The sequence below is a fragment of the Anguilla anguilla genome, chromosome 1 (genome assembly GCF_013347855.1).
Source record: "Anguilla anguilla isolate fAngAng1 chromosome 1, fAngAng1.pri, whole genome shotgun sequence".
Taxonomy (NCBI): Eukaryota; Metazoa; Chordata; class Actinopteri; order Anguilliformes; family Anguillidae; genus Anguilla; species Anguilla anguilla.
Window position 1 is genome coordinate 51,908,748 of NC_049201.1, and position 11,961 is coordinate 51,920,708.

Genomic DNA, 11,961 nt, shown 5'->3' on the forward strand with positions numbered 1-11,961 from the left:
TATGCCTCGGATGACAGTAACTTGCATCAAAAAGGAATGCTGATATTCAGCTTGTGCAAATATAAAGCAGTATTCCTTTTGGCAGACCAGGAAAAAAAAATTGTTTCCTCAGTAGTATTTGAAATATCTTGTTTGAACCCAAATAGACTGACTTTTGCTTAGCAAAATACATGAAGAAATATTTCTTAACATTAAGCATGCAAATGCACATTTAAAGTTTTTTTTTCCCAAAAATGTTTTGCTTATTGGCTTCAGAGAAAATAGACTGCTGTGAAAATGCATGTGTGTTTTTAAATTATTTACTTTTTTCTATGCACGTGCATGTCTGTATTATTGGTGTTTGTTATCATCAATGCTGTTATCATTTAGGTAATATGACTACTAAATCATATTTAGATTTATCGTGAATAATTGAAGAATGCTAAGGAATAATAAAAGCGAAAGGACATTACAGTTCTTTTATATTTATTTTTAAATTATGTGTTCGAATTTCATAATGGGGAAGAATTAACTGGGGAAGACAGTAAGGCCATTTGTATAGTAGGACATGCTTCTCTTATATAAGTCTTATATATAAGTCTGCAATAAGAAGCCTCACATAATCACATCCTACTTCCTCTCGCATGCAAGAAAGGCAGACCACATTAGGGCAAATTATTGAACTTCTGGAAATGTGACGGAGTTCTCGGCCCAAGGGGAAGTGGGCGATAAAGTCAATGAGAGTCGTGACACCGCAACCCGGCAGCCACCAGTTTCACAACCCCACGCCCGTTACGGTTATTGACGGTGTAAATTACGCTTGTTTACAAGACAGCCTCCTTCACTGGAGTGATCTATCTGAACAGAATGAGGTCGTGCCTGTATTATAAACGTACAGGCAAAGATTTGCTAGATTGGATTATTTTAAACCATTTGCAGGGCTACCATTTTGACAAAAAATATCCCCAAGCCAAGGAGTGATGGTCATTCCGTAGCTGTTCCTGACAACGCAACAAAAAAAAAAAAACAACGTACTGATTTGGATTTCACGTTCAGCTGCTCCTAGTGTCTATGCGGGTGATGTGAGCAAGTATGGCGTGCTGGGGTTAAGCTAATTTCAGCCAGGCCATTTTGGATGAAGTCAGTGAAGGAAAGGAAGGGGGAGCAGGAAATAAACCCTGGCCTTCTCTCGCGTTCGTCTGTTGTCCTTTGTGCCGTGTCCACATGTGTCCATGAGCCTGGATCAAATTTCCTGCGCTTACCAGAGTTGTCCAATCTCAAAAAAAGCAGCTCCAAAAACAAACCACAACATACACGGCCGCGTTACCACCATTTTGCTGGGTTCTGTTTCCCCTAATTTTAGATGTCTCCTGGTGCTGTTTGGCATTAAAAATAAAATGAGTCCTTTCCTTGCTGTTCTTCTGTGCTTGTCCTCAGAAACAATTAGGTGAAAATGGTGCTCTAATGTGCATTGTCTCTCCCTGTAATTACCGCCTGTGTACTGCAACGTTGCCTCTCTTTTCTTCCATTTACATTGTCTTGTTTTCATCTTTCTTTCTTTTTTTGTTCTCCACCATCTTTTGGACTGAAGAAGAACGGCCCCCGATTGTCTAGCCTGAGGTAAGATTTTTGTAGGTTTACATATCAAAGTCTTTAAACAGATAAGAGATGCTGAAAAGTAAAAGAAGAGACTGAGCTTCCCGGAGAAAGGTTTTTCTTACCGCATGCAAAGGGATAAAAAAACAAACAGAAAAGACAGTGAGACAAAAGGGATTATCATTCTTCCAAGGGGGGGGGGGGGGGGTTGTTATTTATTCTGTTAGGAAACAGGCTGCTTGGTAAAAACTCTTTTGGTTATTTACAAAGAGCAGAGCTGGGAGTAGTTATGCACACTAGTAAATTGATGTTAGAAATTTCAGTCGTAGTTTGTATAAAATGGTGGAACTGAAAACTAATTTGCAGAAGGCATATGCTTTCATGATTACAGTACTAAATTCAAGCAAAATATAAATTAAACTGCCTAGCACTATTCACTGTGAGTGCATAGGTTCAAACAAGCATTATAAACACACACTATACACTATACATACAACCGAGAGAATTATTAGTGATATAACTTGCTTGTGGGGGTGGGTTACCTCAAATCCGATTACAGTCACCTGAAAACATGAGCAGGTGCCCCCGAAACCTAAGGCAAACGCTGAGTGATGGCCTTGCACGAGCGACTGCAGTCGTTTCAGGTTCGTGTTGCGGGTGGATCGTGAGGAGAAATGCGTGTCACGTTGTCGGCGACGGCGGCCTGTCTGAAGCGGTACGCGTAACGTCGCGTCCGTACACAGCAGACGTGACAGCATTTTGATACGGTCCTCACCCCGCCATCCCCGCAACCCTCCGAAATTTGTAATGCATCTCTGTCAAACACAGATAGACAATGTAACGTAATGCAGATGGGCATTCTGCAGGGGTCCCTTCAGCTGGTTAGGGGAGACAAGATGGGAACGCTGTAATGATGTAACAGTGGTTTTGGGACAGGAGTGTTAAATTAAACTGGGGAGTAGCTTATAACCCCCCCCCCCCCCCCCCCCCAGCTTCACGATCTTTTCAAATCGGATTACCTGTCTCTTATTGGAGGAGAGCAATAACCAGTTTTATAGGATTAACCATTTCACTCCCGGGCCTGCTGTGTCTTGTGCCCGTTGTGGATGAGCAAACAAATGAACAATTAATCTCTTGCTCCTGCACTGACAGTCAGCGCCTTTAAAAAGGCAGGCTTTTTTGCATACTGGAGACTGTGTGTTTAACGAGCTGGATCTGAGCTCTATCAAAAGGAAGTAAAATGAAGGAACTCAACTCCTTTTCAATACATGTAGCTAGTAAACAAACTGAGTTTTGCATCAAGTGGCAACCAAAAATTTATTTGAGGTCACCACAGGAAAATGGGGGATCGAGCCATAGCACACCAAAAGGAGGGGGCTTACGTTATGGCCTTACACGATATGGCAAAATCTGCCATTCTTGGGCAGAAGAAGACGTTTCCCTGACAGAGTGATATCCCTGACAGAGTGATATGTGCGGGAGGAAAGGCTAAAGTGGAACGATAAGGCCAAACCTAAGCAGGACTCCAGCTGCCACAGCCCTGGGCGACCAGCGCCTGTTCTCTTCAGGGGCCCTGAGATAATGACTTCAGAAGCTTGCATCACGCTATAGGGGCCGAGCGCAGCCCCGCCGCCGAAAACAGGCTAATCCGCGCGCGGCGCACAGAAAGCACAGGGCCTCGCCGACTAAATATATTACTTACACACGGATATTCATGAAAATTGTTTAACGGGCAGTAACCGGTTTGTTTTCTTCTCCAGAACCCCCCTCTCCCACTACTAGCTCCCCCATAAAATATACCATCTAATTAAACGTCCATGTATCAATGTTGATTAATTGGCCCTGCAGCGGACCCGCCACATTTTACTCTTAATTAAAGCAGGTTGATGCATCTCCTCATCGCGAAAGATGCATCGGCCTTGTTTACATGCAGTGCTTTTAGTGGACATGGTCATTAGTATCCCAACGCAGAGGGTCCTTCTCTCCTCCCTCTTGGTCCCCCCCCCCCCACCCCCCCACCCCCATTAGCCCCATTTGTTGTGCAGGCACAATGATAAAAAAAGAAATGGGAGCTGAACAGCTATTCATAAGCGGTAGGAAAATCTTTGGGCCATTTTCAGATGGAAACATGTACCATTTTGTTTCACTTCCTTGATTTCTCCCAAGTGCACGAGCAAACCTTTGGCATTGACTGTATTAAATAATTCAGGGCGATGCACCAAAACAAAAATAAACTCACAGATGCCCTTGAGTGAGAGCTTTCCTTTTTCATTGACTTCATAATAACAGGCAGTCATTTTACAATAAGAGAAATTCTGTTAAGCAACTGCAACGACAACCCACATCTATCCCTTATGGCTGAAAGTACGCTATATTTCCTAAGCTGTAGTTAATCCACTCAAAGACAGCAGACAGTATGCTTATAATGCAAGACAGTTTGATCAAAGTATGGACATCGACCATCCACAGCAGCTGCGTGTCCTTTTCAGGACTTGTGAAAAGCCTGCATTGTTACACGTTATCCTTGTACATGTTATTTTTTCAAAACTGGGCCTTTGTGTGATATTATAACTGTTAGTGTAGCATTGCTAGCGCAATTGACTCTTGCCCTTCTCGCACATCAAATGATATCTCTGTCGAGGGGTTCTGAAGGGGCTGTGCGCTTGGAGCGCACAGAGAAGAGAGGAGGAGGAGGAGGAGGAGGAGGAGAGGCAGCTCGGGCAGAAGAAAGAGAGGCCCGTCTGGTCGGCGAGCTCGGCGCGAGTGAGCCCTGGTGCGCCTGGCTGCACGGACAGCTCCCATGGGCCGGCGCACCGAGCTTGTAACCGCTAATTGGGCCTGTTAGGGTCAGCAATTAGCCGAGAGCCGTCGAGCACCGGCGACAGCTCCCCCTTTTCCACGGCGCCGCCTTTCACAGGGCCTGCCACTCTTTTGTCAGCGAAAACAATGTGGGCGACCGTTCCCCGGCACCGTGACATCACAATGGAGGGAGGGCAGCACGCAGCTGATATTTCCCAGCATGCCCCGGATCAGAAAGCAGGGAGGAGGGAGGTCTGTGGAACTGACGGCTCCAAGGGAACCGTGCCAGCTGGGAACGTCCAGTGGGATTCTGAAAGGACACAGGATGATGCGTTGTCCAGAAATTCCATCAAGGCCTTCTTTTTGGTGTTCACATCATAAATTGTGAACTAATGAACAATTACCTCTTTGCAGATGAATGTTTTCCAGATGTTCTTTGTTCCATGAAGGAGATGTTCTGGTAAATCCGAAAATGACAGGACCCTGTGATTATTCAATCAAATCCCGGAATGTGTCCTCCCTATTTTAACCGTTCCTCAAGGCTCACTAATGATTGTTTGCTATTCTGCATGAGTGACTGCTAGGGGGCATCTCTGCCTGCCTGTTTGGCTGAGTGTCAGGTGTGCGTTTATCTGTGTGTGCACCAGGGTGTGTGTGCATGGTCGCAGTTTCTGAGCTTACCGAATGCAGCTCAGGTGTCAGGCAGTGACAAGAGGGGGTATGCTGAGAGTATCATCATCCTGTCACTATGACAACCAGCACAATTGTTGATGAGGCTCTAATTAATACGACTTCAGGTCATTAGGAGCTCTGCCTCCCAATAACAGCTGCCTGCTCTATCATTATTAATATTAATAATTATATTATTATTATTATTATCATTATTATTATTTATTGTTGTTTTATGCTATCAACAACAAAAACAATAATAATAATATGAAATTGCATATACTCATAGTCCATTTTGTAATCTTATTAAATAATATTTATGCCCTCTTTAACCACAGTTCACTATTACAATGTTTCTCATACACGAGCATATTACAGTTACGTGCGCTTAACTGTGAGATTGCATTACTCTCCCCATTGCCACATTCGAGGCTGTTTGCCCCCTGCAGCTCAAAGACACTTCCCGAGCCCCGCCCCACCCCTGTGCCACATCGCCTCTTCCCCTCATAAGAAATGTCACCATGGAGAAAGCCTTTAAAAAGGAGACAAATTAACCGTTTCTGCTTTCGTCGAGCTTGCTCTCCTCTATCTCTGACATGTACGCATTGTCCCAGTGTGGCATAAATTATAGCTGACACGTAATGAGAGCGGGTGCTTTTATTCCGATACAGTGTGGATGATACAGGGCGGCTCCATATAATTAAAGGATCATTCTGCATGTGTCACTGATATTGATATGAAGGGTGAATTGAAGGTGTTAACAAGCTTGGCGAAGGCGTTACCTTGAACTATGAAATGGAAGAAAAAATTAGATATTTTGTAAATGTGATTCCAGTCATTGCTGTATGTCGTCAAGGAAACATTGCCCAGGGGCATATTAGTTTCCATTTAACAGGTTCTTAATCAATTGGGGGGTAAAATTATATAGTCACTGCATATGTTATCTGTTTTACAGCTGCGCAATTGACAAGATAACAATTCATTCTACAAACCCACTCATTTTTACTTTAGGTTTTTGGTCTGTGTGGTTATGATTCCATCATTATATATTTCAGCTGCTCTGATGATTCACTCATCTGGATTTCCTGGTGCAGATGAGGTAGAGAACTCAAAGATAAAACATCTCTATACCTCTCTCTACGACTCTCTACTGTATATAGCTGGATTTCACAAGGGCAGCACATATGAATCATCGATTAATTGGTGCGCACAGTTAAGTCTGTACAGCCCTTAGGGTTATGTAAAGGGTTTCCTAAATGATAATAATAATGAGCTTGCTCAGTTGTTCACCCACAGTGACCCATCACAGGCCTCAATCACCAGCCATTACCCAACATGCAACTCTGCTGCCATTCTCTCATCCATTATGGCCTCATAGCTGGTTCTCTGGGCTGTGAGTGTGTCTGGGTTTCTTAGCACCACGAGGCCCAGGGTGCTTTGGCGAGGTTCTCATTCCGAAACGGCGAATGTCCTCACGCCATCGCCGCGCCGTCTCGCCACACATCAGGGAACGCTCAGCGGCACCGGGCAAACCCCGGGATCAAAAACGCAAGCCCGGAAAATAACGGGCGGAGCAGGCTGGACCTCCATCAGAGGTAATTGCGGTGGCCAGGCCCTTTCAAGGTAGCCTCCAGTAAGTGTCCGGCGTGATCTGTTGAAATAACACGCATGTTGCCGTTTGAAATGATGGAAATAGCAGTGGAGGGGAGTAATTGGTGAATAATGGGAAAACCCACGTATCTCCGGAGACTATTAGTGTCACTGGGAGAGCTAAACATTTGAAGAAATTTGTCTTCAACACAATAAAGCTAAGCAGGCCCCTCCAATTTTTCCTAATGTCTTCCATACCCTTTCAGTTGACTCTGAAGCTTCGTAATTACTCGTGGTCACGTCGGACTCGGTCTACTTTTTTCATCGAAGGAGGGACGCTATGTAAAGTCTTTGAACACGCACACATAGACGCTTGGACACACACACACACGCACACACACTGACACACACCCACTCAAACTGACATTCGCTCCAGCTCAAATTGTACGTTGCCTCATAGACTCTGCATGTCATCAAATTCTGCCGCGATTTCAGCATCGCGTGCATTCGTCTGCGAGGGCATGTGGCTGCACAAGTACTTCTGCTGCCAAAACTTTCACGGGAGTCATCCGCCAAAGTCTGCATGGTATATGTCTTTGGCAGTCAATAAAATGAGAGCCTCACTCCATTGTTCAAGAGGTATCCACTCCTAACTGGCTAACTGCACAGACCTCACTATACATTCATATTGACATACAGTGAAATCTTGGGGCCTAAGCTCTGACCAAAAGCCCAGGGGTGGCGATCAATTGCATCGATGAGCAAGAAGTCGGTCTCAATTTTCACCGCTGCCTTCTCGCCACACTCTAAATCGGGGGGGTGGGGGTAAGGGGGGGGCAGCTGAAGACTTGGACACCCTTTCAGTGTTGCCATGGTAACAGGGATGTTTTGTGTATGCATTTTAATCCACTTTTTTGTCTTTTCTTTTTAAAGCATACTCAGTTTGACTCGATGGAGTCTGCAGGTGTTCAGCTGCAGCAGAGTCTGGTGGAGACTGGGGGGTGGGGGGGTGGGGGGTGGGGGGATTATGAAAAATGATGGTGCAATCTGGTGACAGGCCCAGCACAGGGGGCTGTGAAGATTACAACAAACACAAGAGAAGAGCATCAATCTACAAATACAGAGTGCTAGAGAGAACGGCCAAGCCAGGATTAAGTTTATTAGGAAAAATACCCCATTACATTTAGATACCCAGGATCACTATATGTGTTCACTATAATTGAATATTGCCTACTCCGATTTATTGCTTAGATGCAGCTGGTCCTGTTTCAATCCTGCTAACTTTTCCTGCAGTGCTCGAGTGAATGAATAGCACTGCATCAGCCATGAATTTGTGCAATTATGAGGAGCAGACTGCAAAATAGCATATTTCAGAACTGTAAAATGAAAGACATTATGGATGATATACTGGCCAATGAGCCACTGAACTGTTTAGAGGACAATACACAACGCTAATCAAAACATTTTTAGACAAACAAGTCCCAGACAAAGTAGTTAGATTAGCCATCTCGTACGGTCTCAAAATAGTTTGTCAAACCATGCGAGGAAATACTATGGCGTAGCCACGAAACATTGCTCAGTCATGGTTAATCACAAACGTGGCGTCCATATGATTTCAGAAAGAATGAAAAAGCTGACATCGGTGAGTAACAGCACATTAGCCATGGGACAGCCGTGAATCATCTCATTCCACCTTGAGAGACTCCGAGTCGGGGTTTAATCGTTTCCACCGGACCGGCGGCTCAAAAGCACCAGAAATTATTTCCGCCTCTTCCACAAAATGCGTGTTGTCGGTTAACAGCTCAGTCGTACGCAGAGACGAAATCCCGTTGTCGGGTAAGTGACGGGACATCGCAAAAAAAATCAGCGCTTTACCGCACGTGTGAGTCACTGCAAGAAAGTCATGACTTTACAACAACTTTGTCCTCCGCTTGGTGTGGGAAATTAATGAAAGCTGAAAAGTGATTTTTTGTAAGGCCCCCGGAGGGCAAACATCAATAAACTGTACCTAATACCCCACAACACTGCCCCCAAGATATAATTTAATCTCACTGGTACACAGTGCCCAAAGTAGCACTTGCTTTGTTTTATCTTGCTTATTTTCTTTCTCTTTTTTTTCTGCAAATTACATACGAAGGAAGAAGGAGCCATTTTTTCCCCTACAGCGGAAATCTAATCAAACCCAGCACAGCTTTTTTTCTGACACTGAAATAACGCATGCTGATATAATAAAGGTATTTCTTCCTTAAGATCAAATAGACACATGGCCCTTTTCTATAAGGAACGGGGTGCTTTCGGTAATTACTGTTGTGTAATTGTGTTAAGATGCACTTGCAAGTTGGGCTACTTCAGTAATAAGAAATGGGGAACACTATTTCTATGATGGTTCCAGTACCCTAGTCCAAAGTGTATTTTCTCCTACGTTATGATTCATTTTGTTAAATGAACGTACAATTACATTTCTGTGCCATGATGATATTTCTGATATTCCTACTGTCAATTCAACTTTTATTGCTACCAGTTCATGACACAATATATGTGACTATGCAAAATGAACAATTACAGACATTATATATATATATATATATATATATATATATATATACATATATATATATATATATATATATATATATATATATATTAAATACATGAAAAATATATGATCCAAATATGTGGTTTGACATGTCTTCATTATAGGATTTGATTTTATATTCCAAATTGACAATATGTTATTTAGAATTATATATTTGATTGTGCCAACAATTTACATATTTTGGAATAAGGTAGCATGCATTTACATAAATTAAAATCCCCTAATTTCCAAAAATGTGTGTTTTAACATTCTGCAGAAGCCTCCACAGAGACCAGCTTTTGGAATCACGTAGAGATGGCATAATCTCCTAAACTGGGGCATTAGATGGACAACGCTCTCAAAGCAGGACGTTGGGGGACTTGTAACCACGTTTATCAAATATTACAGACGACAAGGTTACAGATGGACAGTTCAACTGCGGTTTCCCATAATTTGATTTAACATGCCACCTGGGGTGGGCAGGAGATTAATGAAGGACGTGCGAGATCGGTTTCACGCAACTTCAGACCTCTGCGCCCGTCCACCGGTGGAGTTGCCTGCCGTCTCGACTGCCACTGCGTCTGCCTTGCTTTCCCTTTTCATAAAAGTATGATAATAATTTTCATATAAATAATAATCTTCCTCTGAGTCTACAAGCAGCTCCTGCAGAGGTTGCTACCCTACATTTGCTGTTCTCTGTGAAACAAATATGCCAGCCAAGCTATCTACTGCATATTCAACAGCCAATGGGACAAAAACGTGGGGCGGCAGTGTAGTATAATGGGTAAGTGACTGGTCTTGTAACCTAAATGTCACAGGTTCAATTCATGGGTAGGGCACTGCCATTGTATCATTGAGCAAGGTACTTACCCTGCATTGCTTCAGTATATATCCAGCTGTATAAATGGATGCAATGTGAATCCTAAGTCACTCTGGGGATAAGGACATCTGCTAAATGTGTGTAATGTAAATGTAAACATGAGTGTAAATGTAAATGCGAGTTACAGTATACTGTATATTTGGAATCATCTTTAGCCAGGAGTTTTTCCGAGGCTTGAATTGTGCACATCCAAGTGTGGATTGGCAGATTCTAGTGGGTGACTCCATAGCCAATTGTAGCTTTGTGTGGAGTCAGAAGCCTGAAGCCACGTCTAACACTGTCCAGGCCACTGAAGTGTACTGGAGTACTTGGCAATTCCTATTGCAAGATGGGATGACTGCACAGAGGCCTTGATTCCAAACGCATTTGTGAGAGTATGTCCCCCCACTTTAAATTCTCATCTGGAGGGAGAGTGATCTGCTGCACAGACCGTTTAGCCAAGTTGGCCTCGCGGGACATCTGGAGAGCCAGCAGGATAAGAAGCTAGCTTACACTGTATCTGCGCATTAAAGGAATGGAAGAAATGAAGGTGGTCTCCACAAGAAAAACAACAGCACTGACAGCAGTGTCCATCGCCGAAGTTTGACAAGGCGCTGCCGTCTAAGATGAATATCACTGAGCTGTATGATTGCTAATTGTATCACTTGTTTGTTAGCATTTTATTCATAGTTTCAAGAAATATTTGTGCTGGGACAAATGCGACATTGTTTAGTATTGTAATTAATTACCATAAGACAAATTAAACCAGCGTACTATTTGCTGTATGCTTGGGCCAAAGATTAGCATCTTGCTCCAAAAGCTGATATCTTACTATGTCAACTGTCCATTCTAGTTTTGAATGAAAAAACAATAACGCAAGAGACCTGTGTAACAGCCTCTCAAAACCTCTTGAATGGAAGTCCCAAGCTCTTAGAGCACAGTTAACATTATAGTGATGCTTGACATAAGAGCAATCAAGATTAAAATAGGTAGACAGAGACACTGGCAATTTATGGTCATTGTTAGATCAAACTAGATCAACAGACAGCCAGTACCTGAACAGAGGAATCAATGAAAATACAGCGCCACCTACCATGCACCCTGTTCTAGTGTAAGAGAAACAAACACTGTCCCCAAAACTGGTCATAGGGGGGTACAGGACCTGTTTTTTTTTTTTTTTTTGCACCCTAAAATCAGCAACCTATTTAGGCTCAAAAAACCAGGTGTGGTTAGTCAGTCGTATAATCAACTGCCTTACTGTATCAGTTAAGAGCTGAGTAAAAACAAACAAATAAATAAAAAAACAGCATGCCATCCATGACCAATAGATGGGATCTCTGGACCGGTTGCATGGAATATCTGGTCTATATAAAGACAGCAGATCTAGGTTCCAACCACAGATCACAAGGTCAACAGAAATGAACCGTTTACATCTGTAAGCATTTCAAAAATCAGTCATTTTCAGACAGCAGGAGAGACATAAACACGGCCCCATCGGTCGTGGTCATTTTGTGGCAAAATTTTTTATTTGCACGCTGTAGTTTAATGTTGTCAAACAGTCATTTGTACTGCAGTATTTTCATGATTATTTTAGTGGGGTTTTTTTGACACCTTAACTTTTTCAAAAACCCATAAATACATCAATGAGCTTAAGCAGTCAGACATTTAATTAATCTCGAGTCTCACCGCGCACCTGAGGGAGAGCTGCCAAGCAGAAGAGGGGGTTGGGGGGGGTGTGATTTTAATAAATACTTGACGGACAACTTCATCATGACTGGCATCATCACCAGAGGCTACAGCTCTCAGATTGGTAATAAGCCTGGGTGTGCGTATGCAGGGAGAAGTGTCGCACCAGCAGGAATTTACAACCTGGGCATAAAACAAGAAGGGATCC